General features: G+C 49.0%; 1 long non-coding RNA gene across 2 annotated transcripts in view; it reads right to left on the reverse strand.

Moving 5' to 3' along the window:
- Positions 1-2245: 2245 nt before the first annotated feature.
- The window catches only part of LOC125728081 (uncharacterized), a 53720-nt gene continuing 34457 nt past the window's right edge, over positions 2246-21508 (reverse strand). Inside the window, exons 3-4 of one of the 2 annotated variants that reach the window (XR_007388917.1) lie at positions 7639-7822; positions 2246-2359 (exon numbers count right to left, since the gene is read on the reverse strand). This is a non-coding gene — a long non-coding RNA (uncharacterized LOC125728081). Of the gene's footprint in view, positions 2360-7170; positions 7823-21508 lie in introns of those variants that run through there. The other variant, XR_007388916.1, reaches the window with a different exon arrangement.

A 21508-nucleotide genomic window follows, 5' to 3' on the forward strand; every position in this document is an offset into this window, starting at 1 on the left:
CATTCAAAAGTGGAGAAGCAAACATTTCAAATGGGAAGACCCGGCGTACGTCAACAGCAATCGTCTCACGGCCTGTCCCTCAAAACCACGGATCCTCCTAACATCGTTTCTACGCTAAAACATGCTCTGTTTACTTACAGTATAAAGGGATGAGAGGAACGAAGACCAGCATCACAGTCAGCCTGATTTTAAATGTATGTTTCTCCTTTAAGCAGCTTTTAGAGGATGCAGCTCTGAGCGATATAACACACAGGTTTATTAGCATGGGTGGCAAGCGGAGTGGACCTGATGTTCTCAGACATGGGAGAGGGTCCATGTGAAGTTAAAGCTTTGATTCCCACCAATCTGGTTATGGGTTTGTGGTCGACTACAAATCATCAGCAGGGCATTTAGAAAGCAGCACATAGAGTAAGACAAAGCCAGCATTTGCTCAGCAAACGCGGGGAAACACTCCGGAAGCAAGGTGAGCGTCACGCCGCTAAGCTAAGAGCTCACAGGCTTGGGATCAATCATAATTCCTTCCCATAGAAACTTCATCTTGGTTTCTGTCACACGTAGGAGGCAAGACTCAGCTGGCTGGGATTTAATAACCCCCCCCCCCATCCCATTTAAAGCTTGAACATAAAGTCATCATGACATAAATATGAGTAAATCGTACTCACGCCTCCATTAGCATATGTTTCAGCCATTTAGGGATAACTTAGATTTCTGTGGGTAGCAGAAGGCTGGGTCCAGGTATGCTGAGGTAAGGCTCTCGTGACAGTGAAGTTTGGGGGGGGGGGGGGGGGGGTTAATTTTGATTCGTCAGGGGAAGGGTGGTTACAATCCTGCCAAGCTGCTCTCAATGTTTTTAACTGCCAGTAAGGGACACCACACTTTACTAATCGCCACACTTAAAAGACACAAACTGGCCACTTAGAATGAAGCTTTCGATTGGTCAGTAAATTTAGCAAAATTTATGGGTCAGCTCGTAAAGTCCAGGCTAACGTCACCTAATTACTAGCTAACAGGCTAATTAGCTAACTAGCTAATTGCAGAGACATTTATGTACTATTTAAATCCGTGAATTACATTAAGTAGGAAAATAAAGTTACTGCATTCATCGCGTCGCAGATGCAGCTATTAAAATTCGATAGTCTGACAAAGCCGATCGTTGGATTAGATCAGATTGACTGGGCCTCTGGTGTTACGAGCAAAGTCACAGGAGAAGACGGAGGTGCGGATTAAAAAAACAGGAGGCAACAGGAGGCACGGAATGTAGAAGCAGCTCACAGCTTTCTGTGCCAAGAGGGACAGCTCAGGATTCCACCGGGCCGCTCAGCACCAGGCTGCTGCTGCAGTGCTGGGCTGCTCTGCACCGGGCTCCTGCTGCAGTGCTGGGCTGCTCTGTACCGGGCTCCTGCCGTAGTGCTGGGCTGCTCTGCACCGGGCTCCTGCCGTAGTGCTGGGCTGCTCTGCACCGGGCTCCTGCCGTAGTGCTGGGCTGCTCTGCACCGGGCTCCTGCCGCAGTGCTGGGCTGCTCTGCACCGGGCTCCTGCTGTAGTGCTGGGCTGCTCTGCACCGGGCTCCTGCTGTAGTGCTGGGCTGCTCTGCACCGGGCTCCTGCTGTAGTGCTGGGCTGCTCTGCACCGGGCTCCTGCTGCAGTGCTGGGCTGCTCTGCACCGGGCTCCTGCTGCAGTGCAGGAAAAAGGCTACTTGTTTATGGCCACGATGTTTTGTCGCAGGTTGAATTTTTGATGGATTCTCCATCGCTCCACAAATTAATCAAAGAGGCTGTGGGCTTATTATGAAACATTCGTATTAATTTAATCACACTTCACGGGACACCCGGGTCGTGCCTCATTGATCAATATCAATATTTACTTTTGCTTTTGTTTCAGTACCTCACAGGAAGTTTAATCGCTTTGCAGGTGCTGGCGGCTTCCATTTTCGTGCCTCCAGGATGAACATGCCTGAAACACATGCTGTATGGTTTGGGAATTCCTTCTACAAATTCACCTGCGGTTCCTAGAAAGATAAAGCTAAAGTAGGTGCCCCAGTGAGGCTAGACGTCATTAGCTGCATCCATTCATTCCCAAATTAAAACGCAGATGAATCTGTTTGTTACCACACCAGATGGGGGCGCTCTTCTAACCCAGGGGATAAATAAGTGGGGCTTGGAAGCCCCAGATTTTCATGTATTGTCTGTGTTTCTTTAATGGTCTTCATTTTTTAGCGAACAAGAGAGAGTTCCCGGTTAATTACCTGCTCCGCTTCCAGGTGACATCCACGGGGCTATCTGGGAGGACTGGAGATTCCCAGTGGACCAGCTAACCCAGTTCACCCCCCACCCTGCCAAGACGAGTGGGAATGGCTTCCTAGAAGTTGGAAAAACAGGGCGGTTTGCGTCTCTCATGACGTTAGTCTGGCCACCAGAAAAGGAGAAAATGTAAAACAGCAAGCGGCTTTTGAAAAGCTGACATTGAATCACACGGGAAACGTTTTCGAATGAATCACCAGACAAAGAACCTTCTGACACTGTTCTATGTCCTGAAAAAAGCAGCCGAACAAGAAAAAAAGTGTTTATTTCAATGTCTGCGTTGTAAGTGTCAAGAATTAAAACAAGACTCAGCTGATGGTGAAGACTTTATTGGTGAGACATCATGCTTAGAATAACAGAGAGTGAGTCGCGGTGCCAGAAGTGCATTAAGAACTGGCTGATCCTCAACATCATCGGCGATCGCCGTGTCCACGGCCACGAACCATGGCCTCCTGTGCATTTACCCTGTAAGTGTAGCTCCTCCATCACAGCCATCTGTATCTCTTACAAACGATGCCAACTGGACCCTCATTAGAGTCCCACATTTGCTAAAGGCAGCCAGTGTCATGAAACAGCCCCATGGATCCAGTTCAAAAACAAAGGCATTTCCGATTTCACTGTAACTATCCCATGTAGTGCCGATAAATCGGTCTTTCAGGGTGAGGAGGTAGTATTCTACCGTCTCAGAGGGGCCTGATGTTGTATCTAGATAAGGTGCCTAACCTGAATTTAAAAAAATCCCAGCTCTATAACTAGCTGTGATCTGCTTCTCAGCCGTGCATCAGCGATGAAAGTCGGTGGCTCGGCCTGGGACGGGAGTTCCTGAGGGACAGTCACACCTGCTGGACCTTCGGCGGTGACATGACTGCATGCTGACAGAGGGTGACAGGCAGTTGGTGTCTAACCCCGTGGCCGCTGGCTTGAAAACCAGCATGGTGGAATCCGGACAGGCGGATGACGTCCGCATTCCCCACCCCGACATCAACGCCGTGGCATGCGTGCAAACAGATCCGTTAAGTGCATTGTTCGGTAAGAGAATCCCCAGTATTGCCCCCCTCCCCACCCACGAAAAACCCTGCTCCCTTGTCCTTGGCTGCACCTGTCTCATGGCACAGCCCCCCCTCCCCCCCCCCCCCAGACAGTGCCAGTTGCCCAAGTGGGGGCCGTAACAAAGAGCCTGTCTTTTCTGGGGTGAAGGCGGTCTCGGAATTGCCGAGACAGCCGTGTGTGATCTAGCAACCACTTTCATTTCCGCCATAGTTGTCCAGCGGGTGGCTGGCTGGATCGTCCCCCTTCCCAAGATCTATTCCTGCTTTTTGAACTTTCATGCTTTTCCCAGATGTTCCATACACCATGATCTTTAAGAGAAATACCTCCCATTGGCCATTTTCATGAAATTCCAACCAAATGATATAGCATAACAGCACATTTTACTTGTTAAATTATTCATTTCTCCTTATCCTGAATTCAAATCCCATGTTTTCCTTTTATTTACAGAAGAAAATAAAATGAACCCTCCTAGAGGAAAGACCAGCACACTCTTAGCACACACCACAACCAGTGGGTCACGGTAACTACATTTATCTAGCTACATTTCCCATAGAGAAGTAATCAGTGTATACATCAGTATCCAAGTTCATTATCATTTTTCTAGGAAGTTTTTCTAAGTCAGTTTTTCTCAAACCAGCCCTCAGGGACCCCCAAACGGACCCTCAAACAGTCCCCCAAATGGTCCCCCAAACAGACCTCCAAACGGTCCCCCCAACCGGTCCCCCAACCGGACCCCCAAATGGTCCCCCAAACAGACCCCCAACCGGCCCCCGAAATGGTCCCCCAACTGGACCCCCAAATGGTCCCCCAACCGGACCCCCAAACGGTCCCCCAAACGGACCTCCAACTGGTCCACATTTTTGCCCTCTAGCAACTCCCAAGGAATACAAACGTGGCCCAACTGTGAATCCCCAAGTACTGGATTGAGAAACACTGGGCTAAATCACTGTCCAGCTCCACCCTGATGGTGACATCGCCGCCTGGAGACACAGCAGGAGATTCACTGGTTCCCTGAGATTACAGAGAAACCCTCTTCACTGCAAAGGCACAAAAGTGGCCAGGTCACCACTGATGTGCGTTGCTGTTTCTCGTCCTGCCGCGACTTCTAGCTACTCTTGGCGCACAAGTCGATCTTCAGTAAAAGGTCCCCAACCACCACGAGGCAGATGTCACGGCAACCGGAATGACCGCAGAGACATGTGATGTCATTACTTCCGGCATCGCACGAGCAAGTCCGACATCCAATAACGCTCTGCGAGACTCATCTCCCCAAATACGGTTTGAGATGATTGAAAACGTTTTTATTTGGAAGAGTATTCTTTTAAGCTAAGTGCTCTCCAAGATCATCCCATCTAGGAAATTCAATTGCTCCATTTTTGAAATGTTAGCTGCCCCAAATGATATCAAATCCTAATGTCTTAATAGAAACACATGGAATTGGATTGTTGACTGTGTGCCTAATGTCATTGGGGAATGTAATTTTCTGATAGTGTTTCCTTAGTCCATCTCGCAAAAAAAAGAACACAAGACTGATCAAAATTGCAATGAGTAATTTGCAGAAGTGGGCTTTAGCTCCGCTGATGGATATATTTGGGGGTTAAAAAGCCTCTTCTGCTAACTGAATGAAAGTAATGTTTCTGCATCTGATAAAAAGTCATATTAGGGGAGCTCTGACATGCCGGCGTACCGTGGTAAAGTTCTCGTAGCATCAATTAGACTTCCGATGCACTACCTTGGCTGTGTGCTCCAAGTGCAGGGCGCAACACCTGCATTTTAAAAAGAATATATTTGAGATAAAGATGCGTAGATCTTGGGATGTGTGGCTCGGGGGGGGGGGGGGGGGTAAGACTCTGTCCCCATGTTTGGGAGGTTAAATCCCAGGGCCGGCAGACTCCATTGGCCCCCCCAATGGCTTCTCGGATGTTTCTCACTGGCTGTCTCTGCACTGTGACCCCCCAAGATCATTCTCAGTTGTTTGTGACGTGCAAGGTGGGGCAGGTGAAAAGACAATTTCCCCACGGAGATGAAGTAAACTACCTCTGTTCTATTAACCGCTTTCCCTGTGCAAGGCAGCAAGCAAGCTGGCGGCTCCCCCAGCAGAGGGAGGACGGGCGACGCACCCAAACACTCCTACTGCACTGGGTTATGTTCGCTGCCCATGACATCGCTTGGGCTTTGACGGATGACGCCCATTATTACGCTGCGCACGGCCTTATCAGGGTACCGTCAATGTCCAGGTTAATTGTCAGGCTTTGAACTATTTTAGTCCAACAACAATGGAGGGTTGTGTCATCATCAGTCCCCCTCCCCATCCTCCTCTGTCCTCCTCCATCCTCCTCCGTCCCCTGGTGCTCCTCCATCCTCCTCTGTCCCCTGGTGCTCCTCCATCCTCCTCTGTCCCCTGCTTCCCCCCCGTCCCCCGGTCCTCCTCCCGCTTCCTACATCCCCTGGTCTTCCTCTGTCCCCTGGTACTCCACCATCATCCTCTGTCCCCTAGTCCTCCTCCATCCTCCTCCATACCCTGGTCCTCCTCCATACTCCTCTGTCCCCTAGTCCTCCTCCATCCTCCTCCATACCCTGGTCCTCCTCCATACTCCTCTGTCCCCTAGTCCTCCTCCATCATCCTCTGTCCCCTACTCCTCCTCCATCATCCTCTGTCCCCTGGTCCTCCTCCGTCCCCTGGTCCTCCTCCATCCACCTCCGTCCCCTGGCCCTCCTCCATCCCCCAGTCATTCTCTGTCCACCTCCGCTCCTTTGTTTGGGATCATGCGCTCGCACAAAGTGGTTTCCGCGGCTCCACTCTGTTAGGAATGTCAAGCGTACAGGGCTACAGGGTGCTAATTAGGTCGCTCTCACTGGAGACGACAGCCGCCCACTTGAGGGCGAGGGAGCGGTGAGTCACTCTCATCACAGCACACCTGAAATGCTATTAATCTGCAGCTAATTAAAGGATCCCTAATGTCAGGAGATATTCATCTAAATTTTAAAGACAATAACATCGGCGCAATCATTTTATTTCAGAAATTCAATTACTTTTTATAATAAATATTTGAAAGGTTAAGTGATTTGAGTGTGATCTCCAAAACACTTCAATCATGTTCAGACCATCTCCCTCCATTCTGAGGCTTTGATGCAAATTAGTCAATTAGGTTTTATAGATCACAAACCATCACAAAACCGGCCATGATGGTTCCTAAGCTTTGTGGATAATAGTTCTTCTTTATTTTCCTAAAGATTTTACTGAAACAATTTAATGCTCGTTCTAATTGCATTCGCTGGACCCATAAGCCAGTTATGTGAATGTGAATCTGAACATCATCAGTGTCATTACAGTCGTATTCACATTCTGTGACATTTACCTGCCATCCGCTGAAGGTCACCATTCCTGGGTCTCCTCATTCTTTACGATCGGGAAACAAGGAGCAGCCCATCGCGAAATTCAGTTGCCCTTTGACCCCCGCACTGCCCAGCCCCAGGACTTCTTGACAGGGGCCATAAAAAATTTGAAACATAATTGGATTGTTCTGGGGTGGGGGCCCAGTATGATATGCTTCCAAGGGGCCCAAAATTTCTAGTGGTACCCCTGGGCTCAGGATGCAGAAACCTGGAAGACCTACGTCCATCAAGCCTTGGGGGTGGCTGATTACACACGGAGCAGGGACCAGTGGCATCCTGACACCCCCACGTCCATGGATACAGTGACAGAGCGCAGTGACAGGACAGTGAATGAGAACAGACCCTCATCCCAGAAGCAGAAATATAAGCAAACTTAACACCGGCCCTGGCGACTCGCGGTCACTTCGGTTCCTCTGCCCTGTACACCGTCCTCCGCTGCTCCCTTCTGGATGGTGATGGAATTGGCAGCGGGTTCGGAGCTGCGTCCAGCTGCCAGGCTGTGGCGGGGGAGGGGGGGGGCTGGGGGCTGGTCACACTGGCACGTTAAATACGTCGTCAGCATCGCGAGACCTGAGTACTGAGTCAAAGCTCTGGTGAATAAAGAGTTTGGAGCCAAAAAGTTATAGGCGAGGAGTTTATTTTAATGCATGTAATGTGTTGAAGTTCTCGGCTAAGAGGGTTTATTTTACGAGGTGTCATCACAGGCTTTTAGCTGAGCTTGACTCTGAGGCCACAAACAGTCCACAGAGCTGCTTGCGGCTCATTCCTGGCACTTCAGCTCCATCCCAGGCATCCTCCCCAGGCTTCCCAGTACTTTGTCCAGTTTACCGTGTACTGCTGGGGACTTCTGAAAATGCACGTCTGCAGAATGTCAGGTGCAGGTCAACGTACCATGTGACATAGGCGGCTGCCTAGAACGCCGTCTTCTCAGGGGGGCACTGATCCGGTGAGCCAATGTTACTTTGTCTCCAGCAGGGGGTGCCGGCGGTCATGCTTGCCTAGGGCACCACATGGCTCCGAGCGGCACCGGATGCCCCGTCTGTTTGCCCGTCTATCCAAGGACAGGATCTCAGGCCTACGGGGGAAACATCCAGAAAGGCCCCAGTCACCTACTGCTAATCAGGCCTGCTGGAATTTTCTAGAACAAAACCCTAACGCAGCTGTGGTATAAATACCAGCATGCCATGGTGCGTAGCGACACGTTTGATTTACACGCTACGTCCCTGACAGAGCCACTGCTTACCTCTTCCAATAAACGGGACAATTAAGTCAAGGTTAAACATTTCAGGTCAATTCTTCCTGTTCATTAAATGTGAAGAGTAACCAGGCACAAATAAAATACCAAACCTTAGCTCTTCAATTAAGATAATGTTTTAAGTATCTCTTTAAATAGCCGCTGTGACAGACTAGCAGGGAGTCGAGGGATATATATTACAGTGCTATTAAAAGCCTTTACACGAGTGAAGACATTTATTCCTTCTGTAAATTCTTCCTTTGCTAAGTAACAAATGTTAAGGTCACTTTACAAGGGCATCCTTTCGGCGTTTAAAGGCTCCAGGCGAAGGTAAAATGAAGCATTTCAATGTACACCATCTCCTCTTTACCTGTTTACTGTTTAATTAAAGTCAACCAGTGAAAACCAGTAAAACCCAGTAAGGCAACCGGCATTAGTAGCCGTCACGGACCTGAACGGCGCCAAATACCAGACCCACCGGGTATAATTTCTGGGCCTCGGACAAAATTTCATCAACCAAGCTGTGCAGCCCCCCCTCCACCAACAGAACCCTCCATGCCCCCCCCCCCCCCCCACTTCCCAGTGGCTCGGGATAACTTTGCCAGTTGCCCCCCCCCCCAAGACAGTGAACAATTAGGCTGGCCCATGAGGTAGGTGGGCTAGTTAAAGAATTCAGCTAATGACGAGTCATATAACTGGGTTAAACTGACGGACGCGTAAGGCAGAATTTGAATATGTAATTCAGTGTAATACAGTGTAATACAGTGTAATACAGTAACGCCACCAGTGGAGATATATCACACTGCCCAGCAATGACACAATCCACTTTTAATTTGGCACAATTTTTGAGCCAAAAATATGGCAATTACACATGGAAATTACACACTGAAATTCTTCAATTACGCACTGATCTTCAGGAAAGATATCAGTTCATTACTTTATCGGCAGTACTTTGGGTTTTGACACAAACCCGCTCTCTTTATGTAAATCAGTTAACTCCTGCACAAGTCACTGAGAGAATTACAGGGCTGGGAGACTTGTTAGAGGGGGACTCTGCGTTAATTAATTCTGCTGCATACGCCAATTAGGCCGCTTGATAAGTTAGTCAGAGATGGAGGCGCCCACCACGCATTGGGGTTGGGGCTGCATAATGGGATCATGTGACTCATTATGATAATGAGGTCATGTGACTGATAATGATAATACTATCGTACAGCTGATTATAATAATGAGATCATGTGACTGATTAAGGTAATGGCACCACGTGATATGTGACTGTGCTGGTGTGATTCCCTCTGCCTAACTCCCCTCCCCAGTGCAGTGTGACAGTGCGGCGCAGTGCTGGCACCACAGTGACACGTCCTATTAATCCTCCTGTTATTTGTGGTTTGTTTTCCTGCTCACAACCTGCAGCATGGGTGTGGCCAGTTCAGGGGGGGGGGGGTTTGCAAGGTAGGGGGAGGGATTTGGTGGCGGGATGAGGACACTGCTCTTAATTACTTCCCAGAGGGGGGGGGTAGCCTGTCAGTAAAGTATGGGAAGTAAATTTCCTTTCATTAGTCGGCCTTGTTTATGGAGAGCTTCTATAAACATTGCCCCCCCCCCCCCCCCCCCCGCCCGGCCCCCCATCCCATGACCCACCACCCCATGCGAATGCAAAGACACCGGACAGATCGGTGCAAGATTAATGGCACACAATAAGTCTGCTGATTGCAGAGGAGCACTTTAATAAACTCTTCCGGCCAGAAATCATTTAATGCATTCATAGCCATGAAGCCCATTCCGTAGTCAGCTTGACCACCTCCATGGAAACACAGGAAACTGAAATTTGCCAGATAAAGAGAGAATGGAAGGTAGATAATTATCTCTACAGCTTGACAAATGAAACAATGGTTATGTGAGTACATGCTCCAGGGCCCCATACACAGGGAACTTATTTACGGCCAGCACACTGTCACCTCGTACTTCCCATAAATATTTAGTCCCGGTTCTTAGTGATGCGCAACGTTAAGATCACCAAGCTCTGCATGTAAACAGGACTAGATTTTGATGTTAAGGCTCCTATCGTGAACTGAAAGAGATGGTTCCCCGTGGGATTAGGAGGAACATCTGGAGAAAGAAGCTGGTGTGGTTTATGCTGACGTGGGATTAGAGTGCAGCTGGGAGAACCACGGAGAAGCAGATTTGTCCGACCGTGCTCAGCCTTTGTCTTCCTTCCAGAGATGTTTCTAGGTTTGTCCTTGCAGACCTTGGTTCTGCGACCTGGCAGCCAGTTAGGGAGGTTGCACGTGGAGCTTATCTCAGACGTGGTCTCCATCTCTCCATAGTTCAGTACCTGACATTCGCAGGAAGCTTTCTCATGTGGTGCCACCTGGCGATCAGTGGGTTAGGGCACCGTGCCCGTTATCGGAAGGTCGCTGGTTTAAATCCTAAGGCTGGAGTGATTTCATGGCCAGGCCCACGAACAAGGTCCATAACCCAAAGCTGCTCCAGGGACCGGCTGACTCTGCTTTCTCACAAATGCAAGTTGCCTTGGATAAAAGAATCTGCTAAATAAATAAAATGTAAAAATGTCACTGTCAGAGTTCGCGGGTAGCGACGGGCAGGCTGGCAGGAAGGAGGCAGGGAAGGACGAGGCAGGGAGGCAAAAGGCGGGGAAAACGGAGGATTTATTAAGGGGAAGACGGCTACAGGCAGAACGGGACACCATCTAGCATTAGGTAACATCATCTAACATTAACTAACATCAGTGACGGACAACAAGCGGGGCAAGACGTGGACTGAAATAGACAAGACAGGGCGAAACAACAGGATACAGCTGGGCATGATTAGGGAAGCACTCGTGGATAGTCAGGGGGCGTGGCAGGGGGCGTGGCACACACGAGGATCGGACGAGTATCGTGTCCTCACCCAAATGCTGAAGGGCGAATTTCCCCCAGGTCAGGATTAGGCCAAACCTTCAACGCTGTCGACGGTACAGTGAAGCAGTGCTTCACTTTGGGCCATCGAGCTCCCCACATTTTTAGTGACTAAACTTCAAACCGGTGTCGACAATACAGTGAAGCAGTGCTTCACTTTGGACCATCGAGCTCCCCACATTTTTAGTGAGTAAACTTCAAACCGGTGTCGACAATACAGTGAAGCAGTGCTTTGCTTTGTGGCATCGAGCTCGCCACCGTTTTAGTGAGCAGCAGAGATGCAGCTCAGGGCTTATTCACGCCGAACTTCCACCTCATCAGACTCCAGCTTCGCTCCTCTTGTCGTCCTTTGTTTAACAAAAAAACGTTTCTGCTGAACTCAGTGTCTGTCGATTGTGGTGAAATCAGTTACAGAGCCGAACTGGCACAGGACAGCCAGCAATGCCGGAGGCTGTAAGATGAGCACAGCCAGCGTCACCCTGTTCCTCTTAGTTAGCGCAACCCTTCCTCAGGTAAAAAGGCTCTTTTAGCGAGCAGCTAACACCATATGTCTATCTAAGAGAACATCAGCGGATGGTGATTTGATTCCACTCGATAATCATAGTGAAGTCAAGAGGCAAAAAAAATCCATCACACTCGTGATGCTGACCCCCCACCATATAATGGTGCCCCCCCCAATGTTTGTATACCCAAGATAAAGTCATTTACCCCAACCCTAACATGACAATTAGGTAGCCGTAATCTGTAACTTTTTCTGACTGTTTTTTTTTTAATTCCAGCCTTCACTCTTACGGTTCTCCTGCTGACATGAACAGTAGCCGATATTCAACACCACACAAACCGCAAACCGTACATTTGCATGGGGCCCCTGAGGTTCAGCCCTCTGTTGGCCAGAAATAGTCACTACACTAAATAATACATGAATTCCTTATTAGGCGATGCTTGCTCTGCTAACCAGCTACCAACTCTAGCTATTTATTTAGTTTTTAAAACAGGCTTTCTTTGTAAAGGGCTTTTTTGTATATTTTTATTATTCTGTTTCTGGGGCCAAAGTGACTTTTTTAGTAGAGCCCCTGAACATGAATGCAACACAGCAAATACACTGACAGAAGCCTTAATGTGACTGATGAGAAGCCAAGTCACATGATTAAATAGGTATAAGATTTCTCCCCTCACAGGCCTGATATCCCTCTGCTGCCCATTCGCATCATCCAGTATTCCAGTATAGGGGATTTTTTTGAGTAACCAAATCCAGTTCCCTATTTGTGATGCATTGTTTAATTTCAGGTCACCGCTGTAGGTGTATCTCCTGACCAACTCACCTGGATTTATGGAGGAGCCTGGTCAGAAGGTCTGCCACAGCCTGGAGGAGGACATGCTTAAGACATGTGAGACTTGGGGAAGATGCCTTAGGTTCTCCAGTCCTGGTCATCAGATCTTCTAGAAGAGTCTGGAATGCACTGGAAATTCGAACCTCTCGCTTATTGATTAAAACATTGTTTTAAAATCACGCCACACGTGATGAGTGAAGCTCAGTTCTTCATTAGGGTACTTCTTCTACATCTTTGTCCATATAGATTTCCCATGATTCCCGGCTTGCCCTGGCGTGGGACGTCCCCAGGCCCAGTACCCTTGTCCCGCCCCTGTGATCAGGTTGCCACACCTTGGATCCTCCTGGATATTTGCTGAAGAGGAGGGACGTACCGTGTACTTCTCCATGTTTCTAATCTGACTGAATGTTTACAGCTGCGCTGTTCATTAACACAGCCGGACTTTTCATTAAATCCTGTTTGTATCGCTCGCTCATTTTTCCCAGCTTAGCTCAGTTATTATCAGACGGCCATTAATTAAATGTTCGACTGGAAAGGATATTGATTTCTCCTGACGTTACGCCAGTTCAATAAACTATAAAGGAAATAAAACGCAAATTAAAATGTAAATCCTACACACCTCTCCGCAGTTTCATAATGCCGGTGGCACTCAAACAGATGTAACTTGAGTAAATACTCAATCCGGCCATTACACCCGTTTAATTTAACTTCTCTCAGTCATAACGCAGGCTGTGTGAAAGCAGACGGATGAACAAGTTTGGAAATAGACCGATGAGAGTGTCTGGCAAAACTAAACGTAATTATTTAAATTCAGTTATTCATAGGAATTCATCAGATTACTAATTATCATTTAATTATCCAAATGGTGCAATAAAACTGCCACAATATGAAGGATTAGAAAGGCAACCTGTTCATGCCATAACTCTTTCATTTGGCTACTGAATCCTACAGCATATTCCGGTGAGCATCTATACATGGCTTTCAAACTGTATGGGGGGGGGGGGGTTGATATCACGCCTCCGTCTGACGTGAATAAGTAAACGCAGGTCAAACCAAGCACGGGGGAGGGGGTGCTTGAATAAAATCACTGCAGACGAGGCTAGGTGAGAAATGCTGCCGCTCACTCTCAGCCAATGAGACAAACAGGAGTGGCATGGAAAAACACCCCCCCCCCCACCGGAAAGTAGCTGTCTGTCACAGATGTGGATTATGTAACATTAAGCGGGACGAGGCAGCGCCGCTTCCCACCACGCCGGTCCCCGTGTCGACTTGCCGCTCTCGCTGGGCGCCGAAACAAGTTATTAAGTCTGCCGCCAGCAATAAGGGTGATCATATTTAAATTGAATTAAATCAATTATCTTTGATGATTTCCAAATGAAAGGTAAGACAAATTACCTTCCTCCATGGCGACGCGCTCCTCTCCTTAATGTCTGGCCGGGTAATTAGTTACACTCTGAAAACGCACAGCCCCTATCAAGTCACATTAATGATTTTGTTGCTGAAATTAATGTAGATATTAAAAATTACATTTCTGACCATAATCTCCGTAACTCAAATTAAATATTAACGGTGGGCTGTCCATGGCCGAGATGGAATTTGTCCTCTGAAGTGTTTTTATTAATCAGCGGCGGTATGGAGGTGGCCCCCGTCCCATCTGCCCCCTGCCGCCCGCATCCCCGCCGTCGCTCCCCGCCATTTATTTTGCGTGGCGTAATTCTATTTATAAATGAAAAAACCTTATTAAAAGGAGACAAGAAAAATTAGTTGCCGGCGTCGGCCTGGTGGCGGCGGAGCGAAATGAGCAGGCTAAGGCAAAGTGACATTTACAAATTACCTGCTAATTTAAATGGGGGTGAGGGATGGCGCTACTGAGCTGCCCTGACGGGGGGGCCGGCCAGTGGCCACGGAGCCCCCTCCCCAACGTCCACGCGACCCCCATGTAGGACAGGGGAGGGCAGCGATGGGGTCACACCATTGTCAGGGGGGGGTGTTCCAGCTTTGGTGCTGGAGGTGTAGCGTATTCCTGATAGACCTCATTGGAACGGTACCCCCCCCCCCAGAACATTTGACACCCTATTGGCATGTCCAAAATGCGACTCACTAGCATCAGGCTCAGAAAAAAGCTACCCCACCCCGGCTCATTATGACCTGCCTGGGAACACATCTGTCCACATCTGTCTCACAGGCAGAGCCGGGGATGAGGGATAATCACCCCGTCGGCCTCTCGGCTGCTGCTTGGACCGGCCCGTTTAACCGCAGCCAAAGCAATTAAAGACAGAGCAGGTCCCCGTGCCGGTGGTGGGGGGGAGTGGAACATGAACATGGATGCAGGTCAGTTGGGGGCAGCCTGAGACTCCCCCCCCCCCCCCCCCAAGCTTGGAGCCCCCCTGGGAAGCCGACGCAAAGCTGCCGTCACGATCAGTAGAACGAGAGGGGCGACTCCGCATGCTACCTGGGGTTTACGTTTGCTCACAGCTCCACCTGCTTGTGACAAAGGGACATTGACGGTCCCCCCCACCGGATAAACCCTCAGCCGGCTCCCTCCGGTGGCCTGGTGGGGAGGGGGGGGTGTCCCCTGGACATGTGACTGACTCAAACTGTTTGCATGAAACCAGGTCCGGTATTATGACAGGTCAAGACATTAAAGATCACTGTAATTCCCACATTTTATAAACCTGAACACAACAAAGATCAGAATCAGAATAATCCCTAAAAATGTGAGCCTCCCCACCCTCACCCCCCCCAGCCTAAATATACTCAGCGGCTTTTTCAAAACGAATTTGAGAATGGACTGAGAAATTTCACAGATGAAACAGCTGAAGAGGAAATAAAAACATATGAAGTATGAAAAGAGCTAGAGAGCAGGAGAACGCGGAGAACATCCTGCTTCCCGTTGAATGTAGGCTTCAGAACTGCTGAACGCGTTCCCGTAATTAAATGTTAAGCTTTAAGGATAATAGACCTATAAATCTCATTAAATTTAATCTCTGGAGTGCTTATAGACGCGGGTCACATGCACACACAAGCAACGAAACATATTCATGACATTGTAAATGGAAATTGTTACAGAGGCAGGACAGTGTGAGCAACGACAAAAGGGCATTAAATCACATTTGAAAATAATAGCTCAGTAAATGCTTCTTTTAAAAGTGCAGCTTTTACAACAAACAAACAGTGTTGGGGGGAGGGGAGAGAAAAAGTTGTTATTTTAATGAGAACACAATTAAAGTAGCGAAAGCGTTCCAGGAGCACTAATGTTAGTCGTTCTCCAACCTTGTGCTAACTTCAATTATCACTCACCTCTCCCATGCTTTCAGATGTAATTAAAGTAGCTTAGTTGTGCTCGACGATGCAAGCAGCTCTATTTAATCGCTAACGCTACTTTCCCAAACTATTAATGACTTTCCAGGACACGTGTTTATGCAGAATTATATCAGTAATTATCTCTGCCGCTAATTCCGCACTGCTGGGCCTGCGATTCGGGCCCTGCACCTCCTGCCCAGAGAGGAAGCTGGACCCCCCCTGCCCAGTTACACATGGGGGGGGGCACAGAAGACGTGCAGCCTGACCGGTATAGCGCCAGCTCCCCAGGCAGAGTATAACGTTTAATTTACGCACGAGACCGGGACACTGCCCCGGGAAGAGAACTCCGAATGTGAATTTGAATTAATAATCCAGAAAATTTAAGGTATTTGCAGAGCTGGCTTTCTGTATCGACACCTCCTAGACAGGGCGCCCCCCCCCCGCCGCTTCCCAAAAGCCCCACTCACCTGTGCTGATTTGCTATTTTAATAACCTGCCTCTGTTTAGGTTGCCCTGGGCAACGCAGGGGTCACATGGGCAAGCCCGCCGTCATGGAGCCACAGCCTGTGTGATGATGATTTATTCAAACGCGGTTTAAAAAGCCGCAGCCTCTTCCCTCACCACCCTAATGTAGCTGCGGCCTCATTCATAACTGTCAGCAACTTATTCATCTGGTCCCTGGCTTATTAAGTCGAAAATTGTACATAAAATGCATTTTCCGGCCAGAGAGCCAGAGTTCTCATTTCTGTCAACAGATACTAGCAATCAGCTTTTTTTAAGGATCCAGGAAGGGCCAGGGAGTGGGGGGTAAAAGCACATTGTGGATAACCGGCCAGGGGGGTGTCACCTCCTGTGAGGATGCCCCGCCCCTTCGGGGGTGACCGGGGGCTCGGCAGATCGGGCAGCTCAATCATGGCCGCGGGAGGTGGGGGAGTAGCCATGACCATGACCCAAAGGGGACAGAAACACAACTAAAGAAGAACTGAAAGGAAACGAATAAATCGGAGCAGGAGGGGCAGCACTGGGCGCTAATACCGGGGCGGCAGGGGCAGAGCGTGGCGTGTTTGGACGCTCGCTGACCTCCACAGTCACATGACCACCAGATTCAAATTGCTAAGTTAGATTTTCCAACACCAGCTGCTGCAGCACCTCCCCACCCACCCACCTGTCACCCCCTCCTCCACCCCCTAGTCAGCCCCTATCCACCTCTATCCAGCCATTATTAATGAGTCTGATCCTGACCCACCCCCCCCCCCTCCACTACTTGCCAAGTCCATCAGCAGGTCAAACCTTTGACCCCCATCCCCACCCCCGCCGTCCATGTTCAGAGGTCAGCCCCAGGTGATGGACCGTGACTGATGGACCGTGACTGATGGACCGTGACTGCAGACCAGCCGACCACAACTGCAAACACAAGAAGGAGAGAGAGACCACGCCCCATGGCAGTGGCATTGCCAGGGACGTATCTGCGGAGGAGACAAGATGTTCGGTAATACGACTGAGTCACGGAGCTGTGAAGCAGACTGCCGATCCGGGAGCCAGGCAGGAGCCAAGAATGAGAGAAATAATTAGCGTGATGAAACAGGCGCGCTAATGCGTCCAAAAGGGACCAGGCACCCATGTAAATCAAGCAGCCAGCACTTTTACAGGAGACACTGAGAAAGGAAGAGCATGAGCCTTAATCAGGCACCCGAGCGCTTTGCTGCCGAGAACCAGTTACGCTCGGCTCTCTGAAAAGCCTCGAGTCTGACCTCCGAGCCCATCCACGCCATCGCTGTTTTGTATTTCTTTTTGTTTCTTACCCAAACAGGTGTCTGGTTTATCTTCAAAAGTGGCGGAGCGCGCGCTGCCGTCGGAGGAGAGCAAACAGACGGGGCCTCGCTCTCGACAGAGCGCGGCCCCCGCGGGGACCGGCAGCCAACCCCGCGCGACAATGCGCTGCCGTGGCACCTTGCGCTTCATTTACGATGCTGAAACAAAACAATGGCAAAGCAAGCTTCTCTAAATGTACGTGGCTGTCGTCGGACTGCCTGCCTGACATACACCTTCCTCCGGGTTTTTGCGGGAGTTTCACTGAGAGTCCGAAGCTCTCTGCAACAATAATAATAAGAATAATAGCGAGCAACAACAATAATCGCAACAATTATTGTTTTTATTGTCGCTGTTATTGTTATGGTGGTGGACTGGTGTGTGGTTCAGCAGGTTCTAACAGTGTCCCTGTAATCAGAAGGTCACCAATTTGAATCCCACGGTCAGTGCAAAAATTTCACCACTGGGCCATTGAGCACGGTCCGTCATCCAAAATTCCTCTAGGTACTGACCTTGCCTTCTCAAAAAATGGGTGCCGCTCTGGATAAAAGTCTCTGCTAAATAAATGAAATAATAATAGCCACCAGTGTTGTTGGGTTGAATCCCATGTTCTCTTTGTGTTGTGCAGCTCTTATCTCATTACCAGTTATGCTAACTGGTGTCTCAGAAGTGCCAGTATAGTATGACTGTGAGTGCAAGTGCCCTAGGAGGCCTCCCATCCATGGTGCCCCCCCCCAGGCTCCAGGCCCTCCAAGACCCAGACTAGGATAAACAGTCAGAAGAATGTTGGAATACAGATGAGTGCAACGGATTATAATTCCGGTCTGGTACTGGTGCATTTTTCAACAATATGGATTACAAGAAACCCTTTGACTGATGACTCTGCAATCCGGGGCCGTGACTATTTAATGGACTCCACCCTCTGTGGCCGGTGAGAGGACAGGAGATGTGAAAAAAGGAAAGTAGATGGTGTGAAACAAAGTAAGAATAGCTGGGACATGTAAGTGCATTATGTCATGGCAATAAAGCGTAACTCATTACCGCGAAGGCCTTTCAGGCAAACGAGTGAAAACAAGTTATCCTTGACCCACAGAAACTCACTAACGAATTTAGCAAAAAAAAAAAAAACCTTACAATTAACATACCCAACCTAATTAACGTTCATATTTTTTCCTTTTCTTGTTCTCTGTTCCTCTTTTGAGAAGTGCTTCATTTGAAAATATGAATTATGCAAATTGATGGCTTAGGGTAAGATGAAATTAATAGGACTTGCGCAAATTAAACAATATGAAATCAAAGAGGCAGGGAATGGGAGAAAGCGAGAGCGATTCGCTTAACAGCCCTCAACTCCAACCATTCATGCCAGATTTTTTTTTCCACAAGAGAACATCCAACACTGGTATGTTACACAAACCTGCACATCTAGGCACGGCTACAAAGCTAGTGGAAATGTGAGCAGGGAATTCCTGGGATATGTGCAACAATGGTACCTGGGACCAGCTATAATTTGAAGGGGGACACCCTGACATATTAATACGTGTCACTTTCATTGGAAGGCGAAGGAAGAGCTCCATAAACAAGATCTCACCTTGAAAGCATGTCTGGAAACAATCCAGACCGAGGTCCTCAGGATGGGACCCTGTGGACACTCATCTCACTAAAGCTAAAATCAGACAAGTCCTCAAACATCATGGTGAACATCTGCAGCCTCACTAACAGCCTGCGCAGGCTGAGCATCAAAGCGTCTGAGTAAAGTATTAACACTCATAGCCATTAGAGGGTCCTCTGAATTCATCCGTAATAATCAGCAAGGCTCTCTCCCATGGAAAACTCTGGAAGCATTCATTTGGCGATGATGGTTATTGAATGTGTTGTTTTTTTATCGTCTGTATACTTCGCTGTTAAAAAGGAAAAAACAGGCTCCTCAAGGCAAGAAAACGATATGCCCCCGTCAGCCGTGTATGGGCCCCCTGCTTGTGCCTCACAAGGGCCCCGTTCTGACTCCCCCCGCTCTAAGGAACGCTCTAAAAAAGCCCTCCCCAGTCACATCGTCCAGAGAGATCCTGCCAGATAAGCGAGGCCTCGTCTCCTCCGCCGCTGGTTTATAAATCCTGGGAGAGGTCCGAATTCCGGGAGGTCAGGGGGACCGTTAAATCTCGTACAAGGCCCCCGCGGGAACTGGCAGCGCCTCGCTAAATTAAAAGCGTGGGGCGGAGCACACAGATAAGAGCGGCTTGTAACCCAAGCCAAGGCAAACAAGGGTGGCATCGATCTTCAGCCAGAGAAACTGCTCCTTTAGCTCAAAAGGCTCCTCGTGGACTTTCCACTCTCCGAGCAAAAACACAGCCCCGCCGAACACGGACCTCCTCTCACACCGGGTCCGCCTCAGAAAGGGGCAGAACTCGCAGCAATTCCCGTCGCTGTTATTTGTGCGTTCGCCCGTCACAGTCAGCCGCTCGCTGTACCGTGAGGGATGAAACTAATTATCCCTGTTTCATTTCCACATGAAATATCTGTGACCAAACACAGTGAAATCCGGCTGGCCTAAGAAATATATTACTTCATATGAGCAGGGAAAGATCCACGTGTGATCCATGATGGTATTCTTTTTTCATCTTCGCCTAACTTTGAAGACGACGCAGAGTTACAGCGTCGGGGCAGATTTCAAGGGAGCACCTCGTGTAATGAGTGAGTAAAAATCTCGGAATTATACTTTAAGGGGACAAAAGAGTCTCGGCAGGACCACCCTGTGTTTGCCTTTCCGGGCTGTAAACAGAAACCTTTACTGTGTCTCACCAAGGGACCGGGCCAGGCAGTGGCCTGCACACGACCGCAGCCCACCAACACATTCCTCTAACGGACTCTAACGTTACGCCCAGTGCTGATGTCATACTGCAGGACATTTAATCAGTACCCAACCACACCCCCCAACACAGAGCCCCCCCCTCCATCTCTGTAAATTAAATCCACATTAAAAATGGACTATTTGGAAATAAAAAAGGGTCGCGATCGTGGCGACGCAGTGACGCGGGTAATGGGTCGCTCCCTGGGCCATTTTTAGCCCCAAATGCTAATGCGGTTTACTCTCTCCAGCGTGAGCGATAAGAGGGAGATAAAGTGCCTTCCAGCGCCTCTTGCTGGTCGGACGACGCGTTTCGCTACATTTGCCTGCCTTTCCCTCATCTTTTTCCCCGTTACGAGGAAAATCCATTTGCTAAAAGCCTCCTTTTTCCCGCTACCTGTCACAAGCCGAGAGCGACTTCACAAAGGTGCCTTTTGATCATGATTAACTGCGGAAAATCTGATTATTCCATCCTGCCGCTTTAAAGCCCCCACCGGTTCTTCATCACAACCCCCCCCACACACCAGGCTGACAATAATTGTGTTTTTTCTCTTTTCTTGTTTCAGAATCATTATATTTTTTCTTTCTCTCACCATCAAGACACCATTAGGAGACTTCGGAGCAAATTGAGACTGAGGACGGAGGGGGCCGTGCAGGCAGAGGGCATTCGTCGGTGTATCTGCGTGAGCGAGACGCGCTAATTCCACTGAGTGGGGCCCTTCATTAAGGCTGGTTCCTGCCCTACAGGAAAGAGCCCCCTATTCCTCCAGCAATAAGCAGAGCCAATCAATAGCACTTTTTTCCTTTCCTCTAATGGGCAGTTGCTGCTTTGCTTTCCCACGCCTAGAAAAACGGCAGTAAAACGCGATTCCGCCTCAGCACCCTGGCCGATAATGCACCCCCCCCCTGCTTTTTTTCTGAATGGCATTCGGCTAAATTGAGTATGGATTTAACATCAAAGGTTTCATTAATTTTTCAAATGAGATATTAAAGTCGATATTTCAAATGAGAGGTAACCTCGGTCTGATCACTTAAAAACTGTCCCATGAGTCAAAGAGACTGGCCACTACGACCAGGGAACACATTGCTGTTTCTAGGCTCCCCCCCCCCCAGTGTAGTGACTCTTTGTGGCCAACAGGGGGCCCTCAAACCTTGAGGGCCCCATGTGAGTGTTCGCTTTGAGCGGCTGGTAAGGCTCCCATTTACTGCAGAATATGAGCCGCCAGTCGAGGCCCTGATCTGCTGTGGGTTCGAGAGAGCAGGGTGGGAGTGTGGGGGCGGCTTTATTAATAGAGCTTTGGCTGTCTTCCAAGTAGGGATAACA

This window comes from Brienomyrus brachyistius, unplaced genomic scaffold (assembly GCF_023856365.1).
Source record: "Brienomyrus brachyistius isolate T26 unplaced genomic scaffold, BBRACH_0.4 scaffold153, whole genome shotgun sequence".
In the NCBI taxonomy this organism is placed as follows: domain Eukaryota; kingdom Metazoa; phylum Chordata; class Actinopteri; order Osteoglossiformes; family Mormyridae; genus Brienomyrus; species Brienomyrus brachyistius.